The 12600-nt window shown below is 45.4% G+C and overlaps 1 non-coding gene across 1 annotated transcript; it reads right to left on the bottom strand.

The window, feature by feature from the left end:
* Positions 1–12000: 12000 nt before the first annotated feature.
* On the bottom strand, positions 12001–12075 carry TRNAF-GAA (transfer RNA phenylalanine (anticodon GAA)). The gene has a single exon. It is a non-coding gene; the product is annotated as a tRNA-Phe (tRNA).
* Between the last annotated feature and the right edge of the window lie 525 nt (positions 12076–12600).

The following is a 12600-nucleotide window of genomic DNA, read 5'->3' as shown; positions in this document are numbered from 1 at the left end:
GATACCAGGGCGGAAGTATTTCAAGCAAATGACTTGACGGTTGAAAATTTGAGATGCAGTTTGCTTGCTTTCAATCCAAACTAAAATTGGCACCAAAAGGTTGCACGAGGCATTTTCTTGCAGCATGTGTGCATGAGCAAAATTTCTCAGCCAATCCACAATCATGATGCTGCACTCTGCAATGATCTTACAGGTGCACATTCCATCATTGGCTGCCCTGGACCACCTCAGCAGATTGTCAGCATGCTACGAGAACACCAATGTCTTAATGCTAGTAACCATAATAAACATATTGTCTACCGATACTGATTGACTACTGTTATTGCTGTCTACTGTACATGAAAGCTGCGCTAAACAATTTGGGAACAACCAGCGAGATTGTGCTTATTAGCTGCATTGCGAATATCCACAGACCTCAATTAAGGAACAGCAACACTAAGTGAGGTCACTTCACCACAAGAAACCACACTTTCCATCGAACAAAGATGGCATCAATGCACATACTAAGTGCCTTTCATTTTCAGGGGCCTGCAATTCTGCAATATCTTAAAATGGTAGGTGTAAAAAACGGTAATTTTTAAAGCTACTTTAAAACATCAGTGCATTTCGGTGAGCTGCCACAAAATATGAAACACTCTGGGCAAAAGAAGAAATGTTGAAAAAGTCCCGTAGCTATGAAACAAGAACACTTTCTGTGGTAAGGGGTGGAAACCACGTTTATTTTACAGACCATGATACAATACGTTGAATGTTCTAGAGGCCAGTCATTAGCGCGATAATTCTTCTTTGTTTAATTCCAAACTTATTTACTTTTGCCAATACATACCTCAATACCTGCACACAAATGCCCAGGCATATGTTAGTACCGACTCTTCGCACCGGAACTGTAATTTAAAGTAAAGCAAGAAGGTATTAAGATGAGTAATAGCTTGTCCCCTTTCAAACGACACGCATTTGTAGCTGTGCCATGCAAAGCTTTGCATTAGGACAAATCAAACAATGTACGTTATTATGATGAACGCAAAACGGAGCAAGGTGAGTAGCTTAAAATGTGCTGCACCTTTGCAGTTCCACATATTTAGATGCAACAATATGCAGCATGTTCCAGCAAACATTCCAGAAGTCTTTAAAGGAAAATGGAGTTGTCAGTGTGGAAACGCCAACTTGAGATTGCTAGCAGCAATACGCAGAAGGTATTAGTATGTGTTTCTCTAATGAGTAGATAATAGCTTTTAAAAAATCTGCACTGGAGGAATTTATAATACTTTCATGCAGCCTTCATTTGACTGTATTCAAGGAAGCCCAGAATAGGCAAATGCCAAAACATACCACATGCCTGACTTGCTATTGCATTGGTGTTCATGTCTCATTTATTATGGTGTGGCTGTCAAGTAAGCGACATTCCAGATTTAAAAAGCTGCCAGCGGAATTTTTAAAGGGAAGCTTTCTTTTGCTCTTCCACTCACTCTATGGCTTCGGATTGCAACTGTCTTGCCGATTATACAACTTGGGCCACTAGTTATGTCCCACAGAGTATGTATCAGATGCTGCCTGCTGTCTTAGACAATTGCCGTCCCGGGTAGAGTGCAGACCAGTGCCGGATATAATGAAAACCGAGGTGACTCGGGATGCCAAATGATTTAAACAAGCGCAGACATGAACTCCAACACAAATGCGCTTTCGACCTGCCCTCCCGCATTAATATGAATCAAGTAGCTTGTTGCTTTCAAGCAAGTGTAGGAGACCACGATTTCTCATTTTCTCAAAGTCTTTGCACATACAGGTAATAAGCACGACAGGCCTGCAGCTAGCAGCCAAATGGATGACTCCTTTAATTTCTTTCCTTGAGAACAAGAACTACAATGGCTTTCTTCATGCAGAACCTGAAATGCCAGTCTGTTTGTCATAAATGAAAAAAAAAACTTTGTGTTTCGAAGTGTTTTAATATCTCATAAATGTTATTCAATCAGGTGCGAAGTGCAGACTTATCACAAACATTTGAGGCCTTATAAGTACAGCAATGTGTCAGGAATGACAAGCGTAAACAACGAAAGAAGACGAGGAAGAAGGAGGGAAGCGAGCGGGTGGAGCCGCCATCTTGGAGAAGGGGCGCGCGCGGAGAAGGAGTGGTGGCCGGGGCGCAGCGTTCCAGGAGAAGACGGCCGGAGATCGCCACTCTGGGTCCTGCCCCAGTACCTAGGCGATGCAGCGACATCTCGCCCGAGTACCAGGCTCGGCGAGCAGCTGACCGACGCCTCCGGAACTACCGCTGCCCCGGACCTACCTGCCAGGACACGTCAGCGTTTACGCCGCTGAACGTAGACGCGCGGTGGCTGGCTGCAGCCAGTCACCGTCCCGGCTAGGGAATTAAGCTGGGCCGGCGCGCACCGGGAGCTCCAGCCGGCACGAGCCCCGCTCTGCCGGAGCGCGCAAGCTCCTCAGCGACTGTGTCTTCGTCTTTCGAGGCCATAATAGTGTCTTCCGAGGCCATAATAGTGTAAACACACTGTAAAACCTTTGACCCTTTCAATTTATCTTGGAGTCTTCTACCCTTTCCTGTTAATAAGTCACTAAGCACGGGGGCTATGCATGAGCCTATGCAGACTCCCTGTCTTTGCAGGTAAAACTCGCCATCCCAGAAAATGAATGTAGAACTTAGGTACACTTGAAGTAGTGTTTTCGTTATGTAGACAACTTTCTTGTTCTTATAGACACAAGTGTGGAAAAATTTGACGCAGTCTTTACGCAGATCAAAGACACCTTTGTTCAGTGCCTTCATCCGCCTATATCAACTACTGAAGTGATAGAAAAGGATGTCATCAAATTTTTGGATATAAAACTCAGATTAATGCAACATCACACGTGTTGGTCTTACGAACCACGAATCAATAAGCCATTGCTACCTTTTACGTCATCTCATTCTAAGCTGGTTAAACGAGCAGTGGCTAAATCATGCTATCGTAACGCGCTTAAATCATGCACGCACTCCATGCAAGATAGCTTACAGATCATATGGTAAGGGCTGGTTATCCCAAGCAGTTGTTAGTGTCAGTGTCAGAAACTATCCTCAGTAGTTTGAGCAATAGCAGAAAAGAAGAAAGGGCAGATTCGACGACAGTAAAGGAAATAATTAAAAACCACTGTAGTGCCTTATATTCATCATGTCTCCCATAGAATAAAAAAGGTAGCTAACAGAGCATGTGTCAAAGTAGTTATTTCGGCGCCGGATAAGCGTGGGAAGATGGGCAAAATGGTTAACAATGAATTCGCTCCAAGAGAGTGCAATATCAAACATGAAAATAAATTCGTGTCTTGTAAATAGGGAGTTGTCTACGCTATTCCGTTGTCATGTGGCAGGCTTCATGTCGGTCAAATGGGGAGATGCCTTAAGGAACGCCTGAAGGAGCACAACAATAATGTGCATAATACAGTAAAAGGGCATCTGGGCATCCACTGCAGAGACTGCGACACCAGGGCCTGCTACCCTGACTTCGCTAGAACACAAATTTTAAGTAAACATAGCAACCAACTAACCCGTGAAATCATCGAAACAGCGCACATCGCCTGGTCAAAAGACGCATCCGTCAGTAGCCCCTCCTGATCCATTACGTCCAAAGAACTAGCATTTTTAGCGGGAAGGAAATGATGATTGCAGTTATCTCCTCTGTTCAGTGCAGCGTGTATGATTGATTGCGAATATATTTTTCGTTTTTTTTGTTTCTTCTGTTGGTTGGAGCTGTTATATATTCTTCGTTCCAAGCAATAAACTTCAGTTGCAAGTCAGTGCTCGTCCATGTCGTTTCTCCCTGCTTGTCCCCGTGAAAACTTCGCTGTTCCGTTTCAAACTGTGAATTGTCCCTTGGGTCGCACTCGCAGTTCGACGTTGAAGTGCGAGGGGTGCGGACGGCATGGATATGCAATACAAACCTGCCGAGCTAAGTCAGAAAATAAGACTGCCTGCATTCTTGCGAGCGAAAGTCACATTGATGGTTACAGGACGCAAATGAAAAGGAGTCCAGTGACAAGGCAAGCACTGTCAGGACGGCTCCGAGGTCAGAAGACCCGGAAACCTCGATGCCAGTAGTAGTGGGAGTGCTGCAAGGACGAAAGGTGTCTGTACTGAGAGACACTGGATCCAAAATTGTTCTGGTAAGGCAATCCATGGCGCCGGAAAAAGATATCACCGGTACAGAAAGGCCAGTTCGATTGGCGGATGGTACAGTACAGCGAATGCCTATGGCTCGTGTATTGCTTTTGACGCCTTATCACTGCGGTTGGATTGAAGCCCGGTGCGTCAAAGAACCGCTTTACTACGTCATTCTTGGGAATGTGCCAGGAGTCAGAAGAGTGGATGATCCAGATCGCCTCTAGAGTTTTCCCAATATCCAAATTACAAGTAGGACGGACCATGAATCCACCGACGCCGGTGGCAGAGATAACGAAAGAAGTTCGGATCCGTATACCGGAGAAGCTACCATATTGTCAGTGGAGAAAAGTACAAGGAACCAGGATAGGAAAGATGTTCATATAAAAATATTTCAGGCACCGCCATGGATATGACCGCGACGGAAATGAAAAAAAGGCAAGAAGCGGACAGTACTCTGCGACGTTATCTTGAAATTTTAGGGAAATGGGTCCAGTGTAAGAAGAGCCGGGTCGTACATAAGTTTGAGAAGGTTGGAGAATTACTGTACCGAATAGCCAGAACCCACGATGGAAGAGAAACACGACAGCTAGTAATGCCAGTGAGTTTACGAAGAGCAGTGCTCGAGCTGGCGCACGACACTATAATGGCTGGCCATCAAGGAGTAAGAAAGACGACCAGCCGAGTATCAGAAGAATTCTTTTGGCCGTGCATGCAAAGTGACAATAAACGGTTTGTGTGATCTTGTGACATATGCCAGAGAACCACAACAAATAGATTGATATCAAAAGTACCTCTAGAGACTATGCCTATTATTGAGGAACCCTTCCAGAGGGTCGCAGTGGACATTGTAGGCCCTGTTAACCCAGCATCAAATAAAGGAAACAAGTACATCCTCATGATGGTGGATGTTTCCACTAGATATCCAGACGCTGTCCCAATAAAAATGGTGGACACGTACGGTAACAATTGCTGAGGCTTTGGTAGAAATGTTTACTAGGTATGGAGTCCCGAGGGAGATACTGACGGATAGAGGAACCTATTTTACGTCAGAATTAATGACGGAGATTTGCAGACTGTTGCCTCTGCAACACCTCTTGACGACGTCACATCACCCCATGTGTAACGGGCTGGTAGAAAAGTTCAATGGCACGCTCAGGAGCACGTTACGCAAGGTGTGCCAAGAGAAACCCCCAAAAAATGGGATCGCTATCTACCTGGACTCTTTGCATATAGAGAAGTGCCACAGGCTAGCACTGGATTTTCGCCATTCGAGCTAATCTATGGCAGAGCGGTGAGAGGCCATTAATTGTTTTGAGGAAAATGTGGTCGAACACGAAGTTGAAAGAAGAACAAAAGTCCTCGTATGTCTATCTATTGGAACTGAGAGATAGGCTAGAAAAAACCTGTCGCATCGCCCGAGAGAGTCTCACCGAAGCCCAGGCATCGTACAAGAAATATTATGATAAGAAAAGCCGGAAACGAGTTCTTCAGGTTGGGGACATGGCACTGGTGCTACTTCCGAATGACACCAACAAGCTAACCATGAGTTGGAAAGAACCATTCAATGTGATGAAGAGAGTAAGCGACGTAGACTACGAATTAGGAATCGGAGAAAGAAGACAAGTATTTCACGTCAACATGCTGAACAGATACGAGTTGAGACAAGAAAATGTAGAGGAAGTTGCAGGAGTGGTCATCACAGAATCGGACGCTGAAACTCCGAAGCAGAAATCCCAACTTATAGCAGCAAGAAAACAATGGGTCGAGAGAAAGTGGTGATTAGCCCCACTTTAAGCAAGGTGGAAAGAGAAGAAGTACAGACAGTGCCAAAAGAGCTCGATGAGATATTCTCGGATCTCCCGGGCAAGACGACAGTGCTCAAATGTAGCATTCGATTAACAACTGACAAGCCAGACAACGTAAAGCAGTATCCTCTCCCATTAGCGGTGCAAGAGGACATAGATAACGAAATTGGGCAGATGTTAGAATTGGGAGTGATCGAGCGTTACACCTCTGCGTACAATTCGCTTCTGGTGGTGGCAAAGTAGCCCGACGGGTCTGACAGATTCTGTGCCGATTTTCGGGGAATAAATAAAGTGTTGGTGGATGATTGAGAACCAATACCACGAGTGGATGTGGTCTTTGCGAAGGTTGCCAAGAAAAAGTATTTTTCTAAGCTGGACCTAACTAAAGGGTATTGGCAGATACCCCTTGACGAGGAAACGAAAGAAAAAACGGCCTTCTCATGTGCGCGGGGGTTATTTCAATTCAAGTTTATGCCATTTGGACTCAAGGCTGCTGCACAGACGTTTAATAAGCTTATGCGAATAGTATACTTCAGGGACTGCACAATGTGGAACACTATATAGACGACATCCTAGAAGCGACAGATACTTGGCAGGAACACTTGGAAACGTTGCAGGAAGTGTTCGGTAGGCTTCGCGCGGCGGCGATCACAGTTAAGCCGAACAAATGCCAAATTGGGTTCCATGCAATTACATTCCTTGGTCACACGATGGGCATGGGCCACGTCGCGACCCATACGGACACCTTAGAGAAGATCCAGAGTGCTCCTAGACCATTGAATAAGAAGCAGCTGAGATCTTTCCTAGGCCTTACAGGATACTATAGAGAGTTTATCCCTCACGCGGAGATAGTGAGTCCCCTTATCGATCTCACAAAAAAGAACGCTCCGAATATATTACCCAGGTCAAAATTTCATCAACACGCATTTGAACGATTAAAGAAATGTATAGCGGAACCTCCGGTTCTGAGGGCACCGGATCTCAAGAAGAAGTTCGTTCTGCGAACAGATGAATCACAAAGGTGTGTAGGGGCTGTGCTGCTGCAGGAGGCTGATGGTGTATTGCACCCTGTCCTTTATGCAAGCCGAAAGTTGAATGACCGGGAAACTACGCTAAAGCAGAAAAGGAATGTTATGGTTTAGTGTGGGCTGTCAAACGATTTCATATTTATTTATATGGGACTCAGTTCGTCGTGCAACCTGATCATCAGCCACTAGAGTATCTAAACCAGGTAAAGCACAACGCCAATGTCATGCGCTGGAGCCTAGGTTGCACAAGTATGACTTCTCGGTGCAGTGTATTAAAGGGCGAGACAACGTGGGTGCGGACTTTATGAGTAGAGTGATGTTTTAGAAAGCCAAAAGGTGCCACTACCAAAGTATAACAGTGCTGCGTGAATGGTGGCTCCGTTGACATTGGCGTATTGTTAAGACTCGGCAGAAGCTTAGGTGATGTGCGCGTGGGTATAGTGAAGTGCGGTCCATGGAGTGCAGTGAGGTGTGAACGAAGAAACGGCGAAGTGAAGTTATATGTGGTGTAGGGAAGTGAAGGGCAGTATCCATGTAAACCCAAGAGGTGACGAAGAGTGACTGAAGCTTTCGTGGAGCGGAAACTCGGAAAATAGGGGAGGGGGGGCATTGTCAGGAGTGACAAGCGTAAACAACGAAAGAAGGCGAGGAAGAAGGAGGGAAGTGAGCGCGTGGAGCCGCCATCTTGGAGAAGGGGCGAGCGCAGAGAAGGACGTGGTGGCCGGGGCGCCGCGTTCCAGGCGAAGACGGCCGGAGATCACCACTCTGGGTCCGGCCCCAGTACCTAGGCGATGCAGCGAAGTCTCGCCAGAGTAGCAGGCTGGGCGAGCAGCTGACCGACGCTTCCAGAACTACCGCTGCCCCGGACCTACCTGCCAGGACACGTCAGAGTTTACGCCGCTGAACGTAGACGCGCGGAGGCTGGCTGCAGCCAGTCACCGTCCCGGCTAGGGAATTAAGCTGGGCCGGCGCGCACCGGGAGCGCCAGCCGGCACGAGCCCCGCTCTGCCGGAGCGCGACAGCTCCTCAGCGATTGTGCCTTCGTCACGTCGGCCGGGACATCGGTGGCGCACGACGCCAGCGACGACTGAAGACGACCGGATTGCAACGACGGACCACAGACCGGGGTGACGCCGATACCCGCCCCGTACAGAAAGCGCCCCTACTATAGCGTATAGACGATCGCCGCACAGACGTTTGTTAACGCGGTAGTGCGAGCCTAAAGCATAGCAAGGGAGGACGCAATCCGTGTGCCATAAGTGGTGAACGTTACCGTGTGTTCCTGTTAAAAGTACATATCGAATGAATGTTGTGTGTGTGCTGCAGCTTGCGTTCATGTGTTCCTTCTGCCTGCTCAAGCAAGCGTACCATGCGTTAACGTATGCGTGCCACAATGATAATGGCTCATCAAGGGCATACTTAAGTTTTTCTTCAGCTATTTCATATGAAAATATCAATAATGTAGGGCTCTAAACAAATGTTAAAAATTTGCGCCAGGTGCATTCGCCTGATTTTAAGTGTTCACTTGGTTATTGGCCCAGGACGTAGCATAGGTTTGCTTCCGTCTTAGCCTTCCACGCCTACCAAGTCATCACTTTTTGTCTCTGAGATCGGGTAACTTTACTGGGTGAGATGCACGACAGCCTGCCAAATCTCTGGCACGTGGGCAAAGAAAGCTTAAGCTTACAATTATGCGCAACAGAGGTAGCTACATCAGTTTCTTCGAGCTGAGTTGAGAGTGTTTGCACGACTCGGCAAGGCTATGATGGCAACAATATGCACAGCCTTGCAGTAGACATGGTGTCAAGACTGGGTCACTGGGTACTTCAATCTCACAAACAGTTCACAATGGCGTACTTTCATATGGTAGACAACAACTCACCCAGGGCCTGACCCTACTAATGATTGTGCGAAAATTACAGTTATACGGATCCATTGCAGTGATTATACGTCCATACTGCGGCATTTGGTTACTGCTCTCAACACAGCACATGACGATGTCAACGTGGGCATGCATGCTTGCCACAATTGTTTGTAGAAGAATAGCATACAAAACCAAGCCATGGACAGAGGAGGTAGACACACAAGCGCTAACATTCAACACATTTAGTTGAAGCATGATGGAACATATTTGAACACGAATTCAGCAACTCACTCAGGGCCTGACCCTACTAATGACGGTGCAAAAATTACAGTTATACGGATCCATTTCAGTGAATATAGGTCCATACTGTGGCAGTCGGTTACTGCTCTCAACACAGCACATGGCGATTTCAAAGTGGCGATGTCAACATCATTAAAACTTGATTCACTAACTCTATCCTGGCTTCGAAATTTTGTTTCTAACAGGCAGCAGTTTACTTTCACTCACAGCTTTTCCTTGCCACTTTCAGATGTTCCATCCGGTGTACCACAAGGAAGCGTTCTTGGTCCCTTACTCTTTCCGATATATATTAATAGCATAACGAATAACTTATCATCATGCATGCGCATTTTCGCTGATGACTGCTTTATCTATCGTTCTATTAACAGTTCCAATGACCACCTGATCCTCCAACATGATCTTAACCAAATTATTAATTTGTGTAACACCTGGCTAATGACTCTAAATTCATCAAAATATAAAGTGATGTCCTTCACCCGCAAGCGCACTAAATTGGACTATTCTTACTGTATGAAAATGTCCCATTATCTCGGACCTCATCATTTAAATATCTAGGCGTAAATCTCTCTACAAACCTCTCGTGGACTTCTCACATTAGCACCATCTGTGGCGGTGCTTCTCGATCACTGGGTTACCTGCAAAGTAACCTTCGGAACTCACCTCCACTTATCCGCAAACTGGCATTTCAAACATTTGTTCGCCCTCGACTTGAGTTAACCGCTCCAGTCTGGTCTCCCCACCAAAATTACTTAATTAACATACTGGAATCAATCCAAAATAGAGCCGCACGTTTCATTTCCCGGAATTCTGACTACCATTCTAGCGTAACTCAAATAAAGATCAACCTTTCACTTCAGCTGCTAAGTAATCGTCGCAGCATAGCCCTTTTGTCATTATTTCATAAATACGCCCACCACACTAACAAACGTTCCCTACACCTAGAAACGTCATCGCACACGTTGCACAGATTACACAATCATCACAGCTTCATGCGCATCTATGGTAAAACAGAAACATTTAACTCGTCTGCGATTCCACGTGCCATTCGGCTCTGGAACAGCCTTTCCGACAACATAATTCCGGAGACTGACCGTGAAAAATTCAAGCACTCACTCAACTCGCTTAACCCTTGTTAACCATTGATCTCACATTCACTGTTCTGTGTTATTTTTCCTACCTTTTTCTTGTACTGTAATATGTTTGTCACAAATTTATAGAGTTCCTTTTTATTCTACTCATATGCAGCTTTATGTAACTAATATGTTTCTAACTTTTAGGCTGTCCACTTGGCTGGTGTTCTTCTTTATCGTTACTAGATTGTATGTACTTGATGCTATGCCTCCTTACTCAATCCCCATGTAGGGGCCTTGTAAGGTATTTTACAAATAAAACAATAAAAAAGTAAATGTGCATGTCACACAGCTATGACTTCCAAAAATGATCTAAAATTGAACCAAGGAAATGCAGTTTCTTTTTCTAATATTCCTACAGATGGCAAGCTTACGCATTATTTTTTATTAAATTCCGGGGTATTACGCGCCAAAATGAAGATTTGATTATGAGGCACACTCTACCGGCAAACTCCGGGTTAATTTTGACCACCTGGGGTTATTTAACAAGCCCCCAATGCGCGGCATGCAGGTGTTTTTGCATTTCACCCCATTGAAATGCGGGCGCCGCGCCTGGGATTCGATACTGCACCCTCGAGCTTAGTGTTGAACCGTCATAGGTGCTCCTGCATTGTGTGCCCAGCCTGTCAACCATCATTGTCACAATAATTAACTAGCCTTTTTTTCCTTTGATGTTACGCCGGCTTCTTTAAACAGTGGATGATTTCCGCACATTCTGTAATGAGTAGGGAGAAGACTGTCCTTCTGCTACAAGACGAAACATCCAAGAATGAAGAAAATTTAGTAAGGCTGACAACTGCGGCCAAAGTGATTGACAAGTTGGGCACACAGTGCGTAAGCTCACCATCTGTAGGATTATTAGGAAAATAACTCCAGTTTCTTCAAGCCGATTTTCGAAGTTATGGCTGTATGACACTCGCACTTGATTTGAATTAATGCTATATACGTTGCGTTGTGCTTCAAATAAACATTTGTTGAATGTTAGCACTTGTGTGTCTTGCTGCTTCCATCTGTGTCTTGGTTTCGTGTTACTCATCTACAATTGTGCACCAAGCTGAAATTGCTGTAGTAAATATTATCATCTGTTGGTGGAAGAAGTTTGTGTGTGACGACGCCAGAGATGTGCATCTGTACAACGTTCCTCAGGCTCTGGGATGCCGCACGGATTACAAGATGCTGTTAAAGAATTGATTTTTTGCTCTGCAGCCTGCCATCAAACGTAATATTTTGTACTTTTCACTATTAAGTGCGAACTAATATTATTAGCAATGCATGGTATTAGAAACATTCTGTGATGACGTACTGAAGTGTTTATTCTAACTAATGTTTAAGGCAATGCTGTTTTATATTTTTTTGTAAAGTAAATGCACTTCTTAGCAGAACTTTATATATTTCAAAAATTTTTAACTGAACTTATTAAAGCACAGGAGATCCAGAAGCTGCCACTGTGTGGGTTCATCTGCGATCGTTGAGGCGAATAGTCAAACCTATGGTCTTTTGATTCACAGCTGGATCTCTAAACCATTTCACCATGAAACATGCGAAGTGATACTTCTTTATGACCAAACCTGCACAGCTTCTACAGTGTTACATGCTAAATATGAAATGGAGTATAGTAAGTATTGTGAATAAAGGAAAAATCAGACATCCACCCGTACGTAGCTATTGCTACAAAGGAAACCCATACGGGTTCCTCGAAAGAAACGCTTCTAGTTGAAGAAAAATTTGTCCTGGTCCGGGACTCGAACCCGGGACCACCGCCTTTTCGGGGCAGCCGCTCTACCATCTGAGCTAACCAGGCGGCTAGCAGATGGCAGGGCGAAGTCGAATTTGTCGACAACACGAAGCAAAGGCAAGTGTTTGACGTAGTAGTTCTGCGGAAACTTGCAAGGTGGAGAGAAGTAATGAATAAAGGGAAAATCAGACATCCACCCGTACGTAGCAATTGCTACAAAGGAAACCCATACGGCTTCCTCGAAAGAAACGCTTCTAGTTGAAGAAAAATTCGTCCTGGTCCGGGACTCGAACCCGGGACCACCGCCTCTCCGGGGCAGCCGCTCTACCATCTGAGCTAACCAGGTGGCTAGCAGATGGCAGGGTGAACTCGAATTTGTCGACAACACGAAGCAAAGGCAAGTGTTTGACGTAGTAGTTCTGCGGAAACCCGCAAGGTGGAGACTATGAAGCGTTTCTTTCGAGGAACCCGTATGGGTTTCCTTTGTAGTAATTGCTACGTACGGGTGGATGTCTGATTTTCCCATTATTCATTATTTCTCTCCACCTTGCGGGTTGCCGCAGAACTACTACGTCAAACACTTGCCTTTGC

This window comes from Dermacentor variabilis, chromosome 10 (assembly GCF_050947875.1).
Source record: "Dermacentor variabilis isolate Ectoservices chromosome 10, ASM5094787v1, whole genome shotgun sequence".
Taxonomy (NCBI): Eukaryota; Metazoa; Arthropoda; class Arachnida; order Ixodida; family Ixodidae; genus Dermacentor; species Dermacentor variabilis.
The sequence above is the reverse complement of the archived record's forward strand: the minus strand, read 5'-3'. Positions and strand labels throughout refer to the sequence as shown.